The 14,488-nt window shown below is 35.8% G+C and overlaps 1 long non-coding RNA gene and 4 other non-coding genes across 5 annotated transcripts; all 5 read left to right on the top strand.

Annotated features, from left to right (window-relative positions):
* Positions 1 to 12,376: 12,376 nt before the first annotated feature.
* Positions 12,377 to 13,610, top strand: LOC145092310 (uncharacterized). The gene is made up of 2 exons (XR_013702484.1): positions 12,377 to 12,684; positions 12,914 to 13,610. It is a non-coding gene; the product is annotated as an uncharacterized LOC145092310 (long non-coding RNA).
* LOC145096526 (small nucleolar RNA snoR134) lies at positions 12,513 to 12,672 on the top strand. Its single transcript, XR_013703929.1, has one exon. It is a non-coding gene; the product is annotated as a small nucleolar RNA snoR134 (small nucleolar RNA).
* LOC145096518 (small nucleolar RNA U36a) lies at positions 12,742 to 12,830 on the top strand. The gene has a single exon (XR_013703922.1). It is a non-coding gene; the product is annotated as a small nucleolar RNA U36a (small nucleolar RNA).
* Positions 12,905 to 12,996, top strand: LOC145096486 (small nucleolar RNA Z223). Its single transcript, XR_013703892.1, has one exon. It is a non-coding gene; the product is annotated as a small nucleolar RNA Z223 (small nucleolar RNA).
* Positions 13,040 to 13,155, top strand: LOC145096495 (small nucleolar RNA Z278). Its single transcript, XR_013703900.1, has one exon. It is a non-coding gene; the product is annotated as a small nucleolar RNA Z278 (small nucleolar RNA).
* Positions 13,611 to 14,488: the final 878 nt, after the last annotated feature.

Raw genomic sequence — 14,488 nt, 5'->3', positions numbered from 1 at the left:
ACCCAAATAAGATTATACTAAAAAAAATATGTAAATTGTAATTCGATAAAACCTCATATTTTTTAGTAGCAATGCTATTGTTGCTCATTGTTTGTTTTGCTCATAGTTAGTTTTGTGATCAGACTTTGTAACATCCGGATTTTTAGGTATTATATTTTATTCTTTATTTTTGGAAGTTGTGAGGAGACTCGGCGAGTTGGTGTTTAAACTCGCCGAGTATGGTCGCAGATTCGCATCCGAGTTCACAGTTGGACTCGGCGAGTTCATGAGTGGACTCGGCGAGTCCACGCTGTTTAATGAAACCCTAATTTCCATGGTTTGAGACCTATTTAAAGGCCCTTAGGGCCGTCATTTGCGGCCACCAAACCCCAGAGAGAAACCCTAAGAGATCTAGAGCGTTTGTGAGGAAGGAGAGGCCATTCTTGATCCTTTTGTTGGTGTTTTTGCGAGAGGGAGGCGACAAATGCAAGAGGAGGCTGAAGGAGGTGCGATTTTGGTGATTTCTGAGTTCTTAGAGACCATATTGAGGTATTTTTCTCGGACCTTCTTTAGTTTTGGTGTTGATTCTTAGTGTTAGGGTTTTCTAACCCTTTTAGAGGTTGGATAAGTGGAGCATTTGGTCCCTTCTCGAGTCTATGTCTTGGATCTGGACCCAAAGAGGTCCAGAGACCTTAAACCTTAGAGCTTTATGTGTCATCTTGGGATCCATGAGCTTGGGATGTCCTTTTTGGGGCTAAATCGCCAAGTTAGACCATTTAGATGTTATATGAGTATCAAGGTCTGAACTTTACGTGATTATCATGCTTGGGAAGGCTAGATCTATGAATGTATGGAACAGATCTGACCTCAGGAGGCCTATGGAGTTTGTGCATGGCATGAACTCGCCGAGTCCGAAGAACAGACTCGACGAGTAGGATTAGGGTTTCCCGTAAATCACTCAGTGAGTAGAGTTGCCGAGTTGGGGAATAACTCGGTGATTCGGGGAGAGTTAGGGGGACTGGAGTTCAAGGCCGAACTCGCCGAGTTGTTCTTGAGACTCGGCGAGTTGAGTCGGGGTGGCCCTGCGATTCATGCCAGGTGTGACTCGTCGAGTCAGGGGAAGTACTCGACGTGCCAAGAGAGGGACTAAGAGAGTTAGTGGACACGTGTAGACTCGCGAGTCGCCCAAGTGCACTCGACGAGTCGGGTCAAAGTTTGACCGTTGACTTTTGTTGAGTTTTAGGGTTGAGTATAGTGGTATTTATGAGAGTATTTATGTCACACCCCAAAACCACGAACGGCGGAAACGTTTAGGGGTGGAGGACGTCATGCACAGTATCACAACAGTGTAATATAATAAACAAGCAACAACATCATCCATTGCATTACAAGTAGAGTTTTAATACATGTGTGTTCTTTCATTATAGTAAGACACCAAAAATATACAATCAAAATAAAAGACGAGTCTTTTCTTCTCCGTCTTCTCAAAACCTGGCCATCGTACCTGTCTACTGTTGACCTGAGAATACAAGTTATTTTGAAAGCGAGTATCAGCTTTAAAGCTGGTGAATTCATAAGTAATTAAGTGTCATTGTCTTGCTTATGAAAATCTATTATGAAGGCCGTGTAAACCTTTAAATGAAAACGTTGATGTAAGTATGAAAAACCCTAGAAAATCCCTTATTTTCTATAAGTATGAAGTGTAGTCTTCTACCAAGACCCGAATGTTTTGTTATGACTATGTAGTCTTCTACCAAGACCCGAATGTTTTGTTATGACTAGGTAGTCTTCTACCAAGACCCGAATGTTTTGTTATGACTATGTAGTCTTCTACCAAGACCCGAATGTTTTGTTATGACTTGGTAGTCTTCTACCAAGACCCGAATGTTTTGTAAGTAATATGATAACTTTTCCTTTCTATTGACTAGTACTAGAGTACTTAGTCTAACTCTTCGTTTATGTGAAAGTATCACAAAATAAAGTAAACAGGAAAAATATAATCATGTAAGTGTTATTATATTGGGTTACCAGGACAAACACGACATCGCCGAAGCGAAAGATAGACCCTATGGACATCCGAAGAGTGTCCCCTCATCCTCTGTAGCGGCAGCAGGGTGGAGGGAGGGTTAGTCCCGACATCGATCTCCTAATATCGATCGTTAACCTAATGATCCTCCGAAGATTCACATCTCATCCACTGTTGCAACAGTTGGACAAAGGGATGGTTAGTCCCGTTACTGACTACTAAATAAGCAACAACCTTAAACATCCGTAGACATTCATCGACCATTGGTGCTAATCAGTGGGGTTCGGAATGGTAAGTCCCGCCGAAATATCCCATTGAACCGGGATAGGAAAGATAATTTACACAGTAAGTACTAATAAATCATCATCGTAGTTCTAAGTACAAGTATCCAGGTAAGTAAATACAGGAAAATGCACCTAAGTAACAGTGTTCCTGTATGGTATTCATGTAAGTGTGTTCATGTAATACGTAAGTATATGTAAACCTATTCATGTATCATGTAATCCTAAGTAAGTGTACTCATGTATCATGTAAGGTATTGGTATAGACTCATGAATGAACTAACTCTCGTGTGATTCTTTGTAATAGGAATAAATGTTTGTTTCTTCTAACTATCCCTATGATAATTAACTGGAAAGTAATTGGTTGTTCAAGTAGATTTATGCACCCTCGATACACCAGGGTGTGGGAAACTGAACGAAGGATGGAAACTATAACATCAATACATATATAAGAACATATGCGTATAAATGTAGTTTCGTTCAAGAAGGTAAAAATAATGGTTTTGCAAGATATCTAGGAGTTTTGAACAATAATTAAGAATGACTTGATGTCATTTTAATAAACATTTCTAAACTAATACTTTTGTTATCAAGGTATTTTAAGATAGAAAACCATTTCATGTGACACCTTTTGAAAGATGTGAAATCTACTGAGTGAAAACACAGTTATAAAATACATAAGATTGATTTAATAACATACTGTTTTCTACTTGTATTCCCCCCCATTAAAGCCTTTAAAATCATTTAAAACATTGATTAAGGGGTATGAACTCACCTGTAGTTGGTGGTTCGGATGAACTGGACGGTGTAGGATTGCTAGGTGTCAAGCGAGGACTTGTACACACACTACGATCCTAATGAACATATAATCACACATATATGCATTCAATTAGTCTCAAATTACTAATTGCTAATGTTAAGACATCCTAGACATGATAAACACTTTATATAAGTGTTTTAAGCCCTAAGGATTGCATCTAAGCTATTGTGGGACAAGGCACTTGTGTTTAGGGTTCCAAAGGACCCCATATATGAGTTTACTCCTCATATACCAACACACATGGAGTTTACGGTTGTAAACTCTTGAGTTTACGGCTGTAAACTCCCAACCATGGGTGTTTTGTGTGTTTTGAAGTTCCAAATGATTCCTAGAATTATTCCAACTTGGTGGTTAAATTCTTGGAAGGGTTTAAGGCCTAGAAACACTCCTTAGAGGAGTTTACGGCCCCAAGGCCATTTCCTTTGGAGTTTATGGCCGTAAACTCCCTTGGAATGGTGTTTTTGTTGCTTTCAAGTCTTTTGCATATGTAGGATAGGTTCTAGACTTTTACCTAAAGCATATGAAGGCATTAGGCACACTTTGGTGCCCTTCTTTCATGTTTACGGCCCATGAACCATGTCATGGCCGTAAAATCATCTTTAAATGTGATATTGATGTGATTAAGGCCTTAGATTAAATGGGAACAAGTCTAGTTAGAAGTCTAAGGCTTTAGGTGCCTTAAAAGCACCATTTTGAGCTTGAATTTGGAGTTCACGGCCTAAGATATTCTTGGGCCGTAAACTCCCAAACTTGGGTGATCTTTGCTTGATTTCATGTCCCTAATACACATATAAATGAGTCTAAGGCAGTAGCATAACACAAGGGTCGGTCTCGGCTTTGTTTCGGGAGTTTACCGCCCAAGAACACCTTGGGGAGTAAACTCCTAAATCTAGTGATTTAGCCTTCTAAATCATGTTATTAACACATATAAAGCTTTCTAAAACTACTAGAAAGAGGTACTCACGTTTTGGTATAAAAACCCGAAGATCCGTGAGAGAGAAAATGGCTTTTCTCTAGTTGGAAATGCGAATAATGAATGAATTTGGTTCAGAATTCTATTTATAGTCCTAAGATACTTTTGGCAGAAAATATTTTTATTCCCGAAATGATCTCTAATATAATAGAGTGTTGGAGTAACAGTGTTGCACAAAACCCTAGTGCACCCACCCTCCTGATATTTCCTGAAGTGTAAACCCTGAATTACTCAAACTTACACTAAAAAGTCTGAAACTTAACTGTGACTGCTATAACTTCTATTGAAGTGATATAGTTTGTACACAATGGAAATTTCGGGTTGTCACAATTTACTTTGTGTGATTAGGCGTAGGATAGATCACATTTCTACCGAGTCAGAGACTTACCGAGACACCTGAGGTGAGTATTCTCACTATACGTTACCTAGAGTGGTATTATGTGTGGACCAGAGGGTCTTATGTGTTATGAATGAGATTATGTGCTATGTGTTATATGTATGTTGTATGATGTTATAGACCGGACCGAAGAGTCCAACGATACAGACCGGGCCGGAGGGCCCAACGAGCTATGACCGGACCAGAGGGTCCAACGAGCTACGGGACTGGAGGGTCCCACTGAGACACATCAACCGGAGGGTCGTATTATAGCCCCGAGTGGCGTATGTGTTGTATGCAGTAGTTTGGGGAACTCACTAAGCATTTAATTTATGCTTACAATTGTTGTGTTATGTGTTTCAGGTACCAGTGATGAGCGCGGGAAGGCGCCGACATGATTCGTACACACGCACATTGGAGTTTATATATATTCTGATCTTGGGATTTTGTGCTGATACAATGTTGATACAATGTTTTTAAAATGATTGTGAATGATATTTTATGGTTTTTCAAAAGTGAAAAATTGTTCAAATTTTACGGTGTTACAAGTTATTTTCATATAGTCATACTATCCAAATCCCCAAGAAAATGAAATATGAACAGCTTGTTCAGTTCCCTAGCGGATGGTAGTTTGTTGCACTTATATTGTTATTTCAAGCCCAAATATATAAACCAGTCATTCTTTCAAAATCCCCAAGAAAATGAAATATGAAATAATGTTATGCTTAAACCAATCATATCAGCTAAATCAAACAATATATGGTGGTGTAAGGAAGGTGGATAAGAATGAGACTTAACATAACAGTTTATAATGAGGCACACCACCCAAGAGTACTCATGAATATGTATAATAGGGTATTCTGTGATCTTCTATGTAGAGATGATAATAAAAAAATTAATCTTTGGCAAAACTATATAATCATATTAACACTAGCTTAAACTAATCCAATTAACAGAAAGCAGCATGGTACAGGTTGTAATGCATAATGCTTATAGTTACTTGCTTAAATTAATCTTTTTTAGAGGCAGTAAAAGACTCATTGTAATGAGATTTTTTGAGAAATCCAACAACTTTTTATTAAATTTATGCAGATAAACACATTTGTAAAACTTGGGAGTGATTTTACAGAGGCAGAAAAAGACTATATAAGTACCCACACACCACCAAATAACAGAGAAGACACATAGAAACAACTAATGCAAACTTCATGAAACTGGAAGCCTAGTGAAAGAGTGTGACATCCCCAATTTCACGGCCAAAAAAGACCGATTTGTTTATGCTTTGTTTTTAAAATCATATTAATCTTTTACAGAAAACAGTTGCGGAATTTGTTCTCAAAACAAAATATGATAAGAATTTATCAAAGCATTTCTTTAAAGAAATGTATTTTCATTTTATAACAAAATCTCGGGATGTCATTTTCAATACAGACCAAAAGCATAAACAGAACAAAATAGACCTTACAACAGTTATTCATAACTACTGGCCTATAATCCAAAATCCCTCGTTATGTCATCCAACTTATGTTCTCATGCCATAACCTGTAATATAAAGAAAACTGAGAGGGTCAGGCTTGGGAGCCTGGTGAGCATATAAGGTTTTCAACCAACAATAATATATTTATTATTTTTAATTATCGAACAATCAATCCAATTACCCACCCCCCATTATCTTCCTTTATTTAATAAAGATTTACCCTAAGAATCAATTACCCTTCTCCCATTCATTCCTAAGAATTGCCCTAGTGAATTGGCACAAAGTCTAGTGCTGCCATGGTTCTTAGATTACCTCTAGTGAACACGCAATTCAAAATTATTAATGAACGCCTAGTTTAAGAACACCCATTGAACACACTCCGTTCAATAATACCTAATGAATAACCTAGTTCAAAAACACCTAATGAACCTTTAGTTCAAAAACACCTAATGAACACTTAGTTCAAATATTCCTTGCGAACACATAGTTCGAAACATCTAGTGAACACTTAGTTCAAATATCCCTGGTGAAATCAATCACCTAAGGAACACAAAGTACGAAAGCTCTTAGTTCAAACAAGGTGATAATAATGTATATCTCGATCCTGCAAAACCACTAATATTATTAACACATATAGATCATATCTCTAAAACAATCTATCACATCCCGTCGATCCCCACATACTTACCCTATACAATGATCTTACGAGATCTAGCCTAAGGAATCGATATGAACAACAACCGACGAATCTGCTTCGGAAATTCCCTGACGGCAAACGAGGATCAATAAAGACATCAATTGAGGGGAATGGAATAAGTTTCACCACGAACCTTCGTTCGTAAAAGAAAGAACCACAAGACAATTAAATAAGGGGTAGTTATCTAGATAACAATGCCTAGGTGTGGTCCGACTCTACCTATCCCAGCATCGAACTTTTCCTAGAAGTGGCCTGAATACATGAGGTATTTCGCCCGCAGACGCCACCTATCCAACAATGTAACACTAGACATACCTTGTAGTGGTATATTACCGACACACTTTATTAGGCAGTCTACAAAGTTCCCTTAGTTACTCCGTGAAAGAAAACGCTGACATATGAAGCTCGGTCGATCACTTCATAAAAGAAACGCTAACTCCAAGGCTCTCTCAAAATATAAGTATGGGGAAATACTACTAGGGTACTCCCGTACGCTCCCATAACCGACACACAAAATTGTCAAAAAGACTTTGTACATGCTAGTACTTCTGGCACATTATAGTACTCTGGTATGCGAAAGACTCGTACCCGAGAACATAATAGTACCCTGGCACAAGCAGCACCCAAGACACAGAGCTTTGAAAAGGACTTCGTACATAAAATGTACTTCTGTACGTAGGACGTACTCCACCGATCATCAATCTCACCCTACACGTACTCTTAATAAAAGACTACCCAAAGTCCAATCTTAATTGAACAAAACATCTCTATTTAAGTCTTAACCCATCACTAGACAAGCCTACAATGCCTATAATCAATTTTTTGATACTATCTCTGTTTAGGTAATGCTAACTAGTGTATACTTAACACAAGGTTTTAAGTAATAATATCATATATACACATCTTAACATATATAATTGAACCATATCTGATTTGAACGTTGTATATCATCAAATATATCTAACACGTATTTCGGACAATAACAAATACTTCACATACATGTTTATATTTCATACTTTAATCAATACTCGTATTAAAATCACGTTCCTAAAAGGGACTATACACATGATACCTTATTGAATGAACACGTAGTTCAAAAATACATAATCCGTACTCCCGGATCTAAAACTAACATCTTGATCTGATCCATACTCTCGGATCTAAAACTAACCTCTTGATCTGATCCATATTATCGGATCTAAAATTTACCTCTTGATCTGACCCATACACCTAGATCTAAAACAAGTTTATCTCTTTATCCTTTTATCTCATGGTCCAACCCATCTTTTATCACCTACCAACAACCTCATCTACCTATGTTTTACCCAACATATTTGTAGATACAAAATACATATACAATTTAACTCATTAGAACTTATATAATTCATCCATTCCACAATCATCTCAAATAAACAATAATATATTATACACATAGCACGTATTTCATAGTAAATACTTAATATTTATGTGTTAGAAGAAAGTGACCACACATTCACTTGATCAGAAGATGATTGGACAACACTACGACTTGTAGAAGTAGTATTCTTCGGTAGATCTGGAAGATCTTCACAAAAATTGGCTTCTCGCGGCCAGAGCTTCGGCTCGGGAATTGAACTTCTCGGGATCTTCAGGGCTTCGGAACTTGCTTTGGGTCTTGGGAATGATATCGGGGCTTCGGGATAGCGGGAGAGAGAGAAGAGAAAATGAGCAAAGAAACTCGACAGCCTCAACTTCCTTTTATAGGAGGATGGATCCTCGATTTACGCTGGGCGTAAATCCAGGTACGCTGGGCGTAACCCGGATAAGCTCGGCGACTCCCCCCTTGGATAATATCAGATTTTATAATTAAATTTAATATTTTAATTATTTAGTAAACTTCAAAAATTCATATCTTCCTCATACGAACTCCGTTTTCAACGTTCTTTATATCCACACGTAGGTGAGACTACGCTCTACAACTTTCGTTTAGACTCCGTTGGCTAAGTTTAACTTCATTTTTTATTATATTATTTTAGTAGGACGAGACAGGAAAACTCCGTTATAAATTATTTCTTCATCCGGCGTCCATTTTCGTCTGTATTTTTACCGTTGGACTACTATCAATGAGATCTTTGATTCTCGTTTAGATTGTTTTGGCTAGAAATCACTCGATCTCGAATTCGAGTTTCAGGCTGCATATTGCTAAGCTGAAACTTAGAAAAATCATAAGTTCCTCATACGAAGTCATATTTGGGCGTTCTTTTTATGCACGCTCACGGTTTAATGAAATCTAAGACTTTCGTTTAGATCGCTAAGGCTAAATATCGCTCTAACGTAAATTCACGATTTACGTCACGCTGTGTCGTACCGGTTCTGTCGCGAAACTTCGACATGTCATAACTTCTTCGTTATAACTCAGATTTCGGCGTTCTTTATATGTACAGAGCCCTTGTAACATATACTACAACCTAGTTAAGATTATTCATTCAAAATAATCTTCTATCAAAATGTCATTTTTGACGTTTATCATCTCTAAATTGACTAGCCCTGATCTACAGGCGTTACAAAGAGCAGGTGAGTTCATATACTTTTCTTGATTATATAAATGCCAAATAATTACCCATAACCAAGAAATAGATGGCGCATAAGAAGAATAGCATCAGGTATAAGAAACATAAAAAAAACGAATCAAAGAAAAAAAAATGAAACCTGATAATGGAAGCTTGAAGACGAAGCTGATCAGGAACCGGTCAATGGGAAGCTTGAAGACGAAGCTGATCAGGAACCCGTCTATGGAATCGTCTCTTATTGCAGAGCGTGAATAGGAGAAGCAACGGTTTTTTTTCCTCTGTGATCTTGTACGTGAATATATATAGGGGTAGTTTGGTTATCGATGATTCTCTTTCTCTCCAAATCTCTCCAATTTGGGAGGAAGAATATGAGAGAAAAGGTTGTGTTGATTTCCTTTCCTTTCTTCCCAAATCATTCCAAAAAATAATCGCGGGAACAATCTTCACTCCTTCTTTGTCTCCGATTCTCTTTTTTTTCTCTCCGCTCCCTCCTTAATTTTGACTCGAGAAGAGGGTGTTAACGATTGATATAGTAATTGAGGTGACTCCAGTTTCATGTATTTAGGAGATGTGAGAGAATATATATATATATATATATATATATATATATATACACACACATACATATACTAAGTGTGTAAGCTGTGTATTACACGGGTTGATTTAAAAAAGATTAAACATTAAAGTGTAAACAAAAAATATTTTTTAATGTACAACTTTAAAATAAGAAAGAAACATATTTATTACAATATAATATTTTATATATATGGTATTTAATACTTTACATATATAAGTATATGACTTTAATTTTAAAAACTGAAACAAACCAAAAATTGACAAGTGGATAATATTTATTTCAAAAATACCACAAAATGCCAAATGTCAAAACTCATAAGAGATTGACATGTGGCAAAAAAACCTTCATTTATTAAGAATGATGATTAAATTAAATGATAGCAGGAGAGAGAAAATAGTTGAAGATGTGGGAGAAAATATAAATTATTAATTAATTACTCTTGAAATTTGAAAAAGACTTTGTAGACTAGAATTAATTAGCCATATTGTAAAATGTACTCTTAGGCGGGAGGGAGTGGCTCGCCAGCCATGCTCGTCTCCAGCTTGCTAAGAGTGCTAAACACATTCCTTACAAATGTGTCAAAGTCATCACCAAAACAAAGTCGCCAGCCTCTTATCATGAGGAAAGAAAAAGAAATTGGGAAATAAAAGTCCCTAATTGGTTAATTTTATTTTTTTGTTCTTTTTTTTTTTCAAAATATAAATAACAAAAGATTAAATGCTACCACTCCCTACCTTTTTGTTACCACTATTTTCATCCTACATGACTCACAAAAATCTTATATGGCCTTAAAAAATCTTATATGGCAACATGCTAATGATGTTACCATTCCCTTCCGTCTTATGTATAGTCACGATGTAGGAATTATTATTTGAAATGAACTTATTTTTATGTCATGATGAAATTTAAAATTGATCACCTCGCTAAGGCCGACTGGTATACCGACAACGAAGGGGCTCGTGGTCTACGTGGCCACGAGCGTTGTCCGTGCACACCATCCCGGACGTTCGTGGTCGTGGTGGGGAGGACGGGAGACCATGGCCGTTCCTCTCTCAGCCAGCCTTCTTCTTCTCACTCTCTCTCTCTCTCTCTCTCTCTCTCTCTCTCTGTTCGTTGTCGTCTCCGGTACACCAACACAGTTCCGTGGTTCGTGAAGGTCCTCGTGGTTCCGTTCTTCGTGACAAGCATAACGGATGGTCTAACAGAAATTAAATACATAGAAGTTAGGAAAAGTAAAAAGGAAGCTTATGAAAGGTTATTTCTCTGACCGAAGACTATTATTACGTCAGGTCAAAGATTTGCAAACTTAGACATATGCCAAAACATGGGTTATATTAAAATGGTTTTTAACTAGAATTATATATATATATATATATATATATATATATATATATATATATATATATATATATATATATATATATAACTTGGACAATCCTTAGGAACAGTGTCCTTATGCTAATTTGCGCAGGTGTTTATTTTCACAAATGGTCCTTCGTTAATATGCTAATTTGCATTAAAAGTGGACTGGAAGCGGGTGGATATTTTCACAAATGGTCCTTCGTTAATATGCTAATTTGCCTTAAAAGTCGACCGGAAGCGAGTGGAACCCACAATTGGTTTTTTCACAAATGGTCATTCGTTTTTTGTATGGAAGCGGGTGGAACCCACAATTGTTTTTTTTTCACAAATGGTCCTTCATTTTTTGTATTGAATATATTTTGGGTTTTTTTTATTGAATATATTTTGGGTGTTGTTTGACACTTTATTTATATTTTTGTTCCGTTTGTCCCACGTGTTTCATTTTGGCTTGCTTTGCCGTTTTCCTATCCAATGACACTTTTTCCAGTGGTTTTTTTAATTGATATTTTTTTCCTTTAATGTTTCTTATCCCTGCTTTTCTTCTCTGTTTTTGATATGTTCGTTCGTCTCTTCTGTTTATTTCTGTGAGTTGGATGTAAGATTTCCAGATTCTCTTCTACGTTTCGTTCTTTTGGATTTACCCTTTTTTGTGTCTTTCTTTTGTGTTATAGAAGCGTATTCCAAGATCTTGAAAGATCTTCCTTATATATAAAATCTACAAAACAACGAGTATTCGTTATATCAACAATGTAATCTTCTATATGTTTCCATTAACGCTACTAAACATATGTACAACGGTAAATATCTGTATTTTGGTAATATCGACTATGTAATGTTCAATTTTCATATGTTACTAAACATATGTTCAACGGTAAATTAGTGTTTAATGTAATGTTTAATGTTTCATACGTTAAACATATGTACAACAGTAAATTAATGTTTAATATTTCATATGTTTCAGTTACGTAGTGTTTCATATGTTTCTAATAACATTACACGCGCTTCAAATATTAAAACAAACATATCTGACCCCGCGAAGCGGTGACTCAACTAGTTTTAATTATAGATGTTGTGATTATTTATTATTATAAACGAGAGTTGGACAATGTTTTATGGTATACCAAGTATTAAGGCTATGATTGTCTATGTTTATATACAAGAGTTGTTATTAGTGAATGGGCCGACCCTAGACAGCATCCAGCCCATTAAAAAAATGAACGTTATCGTTCAGACTTCAGAGTTTCGGTTTTCAAAACACAATCATTTTATCTTATATATAATCAAATGATCTGATAGCTGTTATAATCACAGCCTCTCACAGATACATCTGCTCGACTTTTAAGGATCGTAAGTTTCTCTTTATCAGAGTTTATGTTTGCTTTTAGGGTTTTAATCTTGCATGTAGCACCCCGGGCTTCTCTGAAAAAACGAATTGGATGAAGAAGAAAGCCCCAATGCTCGTGCTAAATCAGATATACAGCCCTCAAGTGTTGCAGTTCAGCCTCTTTGTACCTTTTTCTATGGCCGCTTCTGTGTCAAATTGACGGCTACGGATCATCAGATCTAGGTCTTTGTTTATCCATTTCTATTTCTAAAATTATCCTATCTATTTATTTGCACATTTCGGCAATGATTTGAATGATTTATCCGCGCTTCCGAGAGTGATCAATGAAGTAAAGGATATAAAATGGTTGAATTTCTTAATATGAGCCGATTCTGTATAAATCTAAATAATTTTAACATTATTTTTGATGTTTGGTTATGCCTTTCTTTAAGATTTTGGCAAATTCTTGCAGTGATGATTAATTATACAGCTTTAAGCCAGTTCTGCTTCTGAGAATTCATGATTGATAGAGCTGTTTTTTCCTCTGAGCTTTGATTCTTAAAATGATTTTCAACTTAAAAGAACTTCTTTTAAATAAGCCGATGATGATATAATCCAAATGTATGAGATATGGTGGATCCAAGACCCTGTTTGACAGGGAGAACCACTTGTTGAAGCTGTATTTCAGATGATATTACCGGATTAAACTGAGGTTCTATCTATTTAATCGACTATACTTTTATTCGTTTTTTTAAGTATTTTTTCACTAAACTGTAATTACATCTAGTTTTAATATTCGTTACATCATTTGATATGATTGAAGACTTTTATATTGTATAGCTGTTTTAGATGTTTTGCAGGTTTTAAGCACTTTGTTTGTTTAGAATACTGATAAAGGTTCGAAAATGAGGCACTAGAATTGATCATCTGTTTCATTTCACTAATCGATTCTTGATTCATCCTTAGAATGAAACGTTATAATACCTCATGGTTGTTATCTTTAAAGCTAGGTTAATATCTTGTTTATTTCCAATGTTATTTAGTAATTTTATGTTATTATGTAATGTGCAACTGTTAAACCTTTTAAATGTCTTGGATTCATCCTCAGAACGAAACGTTGTAATACCTGATGAACTTTTTATGGAAATGATATGTGGGTTAATCATGAATGGAAATTTGAAAAGGAAACTATTTATTGAATACATCAAGGGAAGCCATTGGTTAATGCGTTATGAACTATCAGGAAATTAAAGGCATGATTAACATAATCATTACAAATTTTCAATGAATTAGTAGAGAAGTATGAATATATTTTGTGATTGCAAACTTAGACTCATGTCAAAACATGAGTTACATTGAAATGGTTTGTTTCTAGAATGTCGATATATGTTGTGATTATTTATTATTATAAACAAGAGCTCGATAATGTTTTATGGTATGCTAACTATTAAGGCTATGATTGTCTATGCTTATTGTTAGGTTTTGGAGGACAAGAAGGCTTTTAAAATCAATAAATAGCTTGAATATGTTTGAAGGGTCTTATAATTATTTTTCGAATATGATATTTTGATCTCATCCTTAGGGTACTCACGGCGTTGTAAAAATCCAGACAAGGTTTCAATAAATCTTTGATTAGAACCTAGTTGATAGTCGACCGACTAGAAGACGTTTAACGATTAATCCCTTCGTATACAATGAGCGGCTAAATAACATACAATAAAACTTTAATGCTTTGAAGAAGTTCTATCTCAATAGAAACTATTTGATGAATGGTTAATGTTGTATTAATTATATTAATGTATTTTGTTATGATATTAATGATATTTACGAACTTTGTTATGATACTAGTCATATTTATTTTTTTATTAACAAATTAGTAATTTAGAATGTCCAATTATTTTTTAACCCCAATCCACCGCCTAGCAAAGTCGAGCATTTTTTACAATATTGGCAGGGCCGGTCCCGAGGATTCAAATGCTCAGGACGAGCCTGAAAAAAAGGCCCTTAGAAGTTGGAAATTATGCACATTTTGGGCCATTTTTGCACC

Source organism: Lactuca serriola, chromosome 3 (assembly GCF_051521515.1).
Source record: "Lactuca serriola cultivar US96UC23 chromosome 3, Lser_US96UC23_V15, whole genome shotgun sequence".
NCBI lineage: Eukaryota > Viridiplantae > Streptophyta > Magnoliopsida > Asterales > Asteraceae > Lactuca > Lactuca serriola.
The sequence above is the reverse complement of the archived record's forward strand: the minus strand, read 5'-3'. Positions and strand labels throughout refer to the sequence as shown.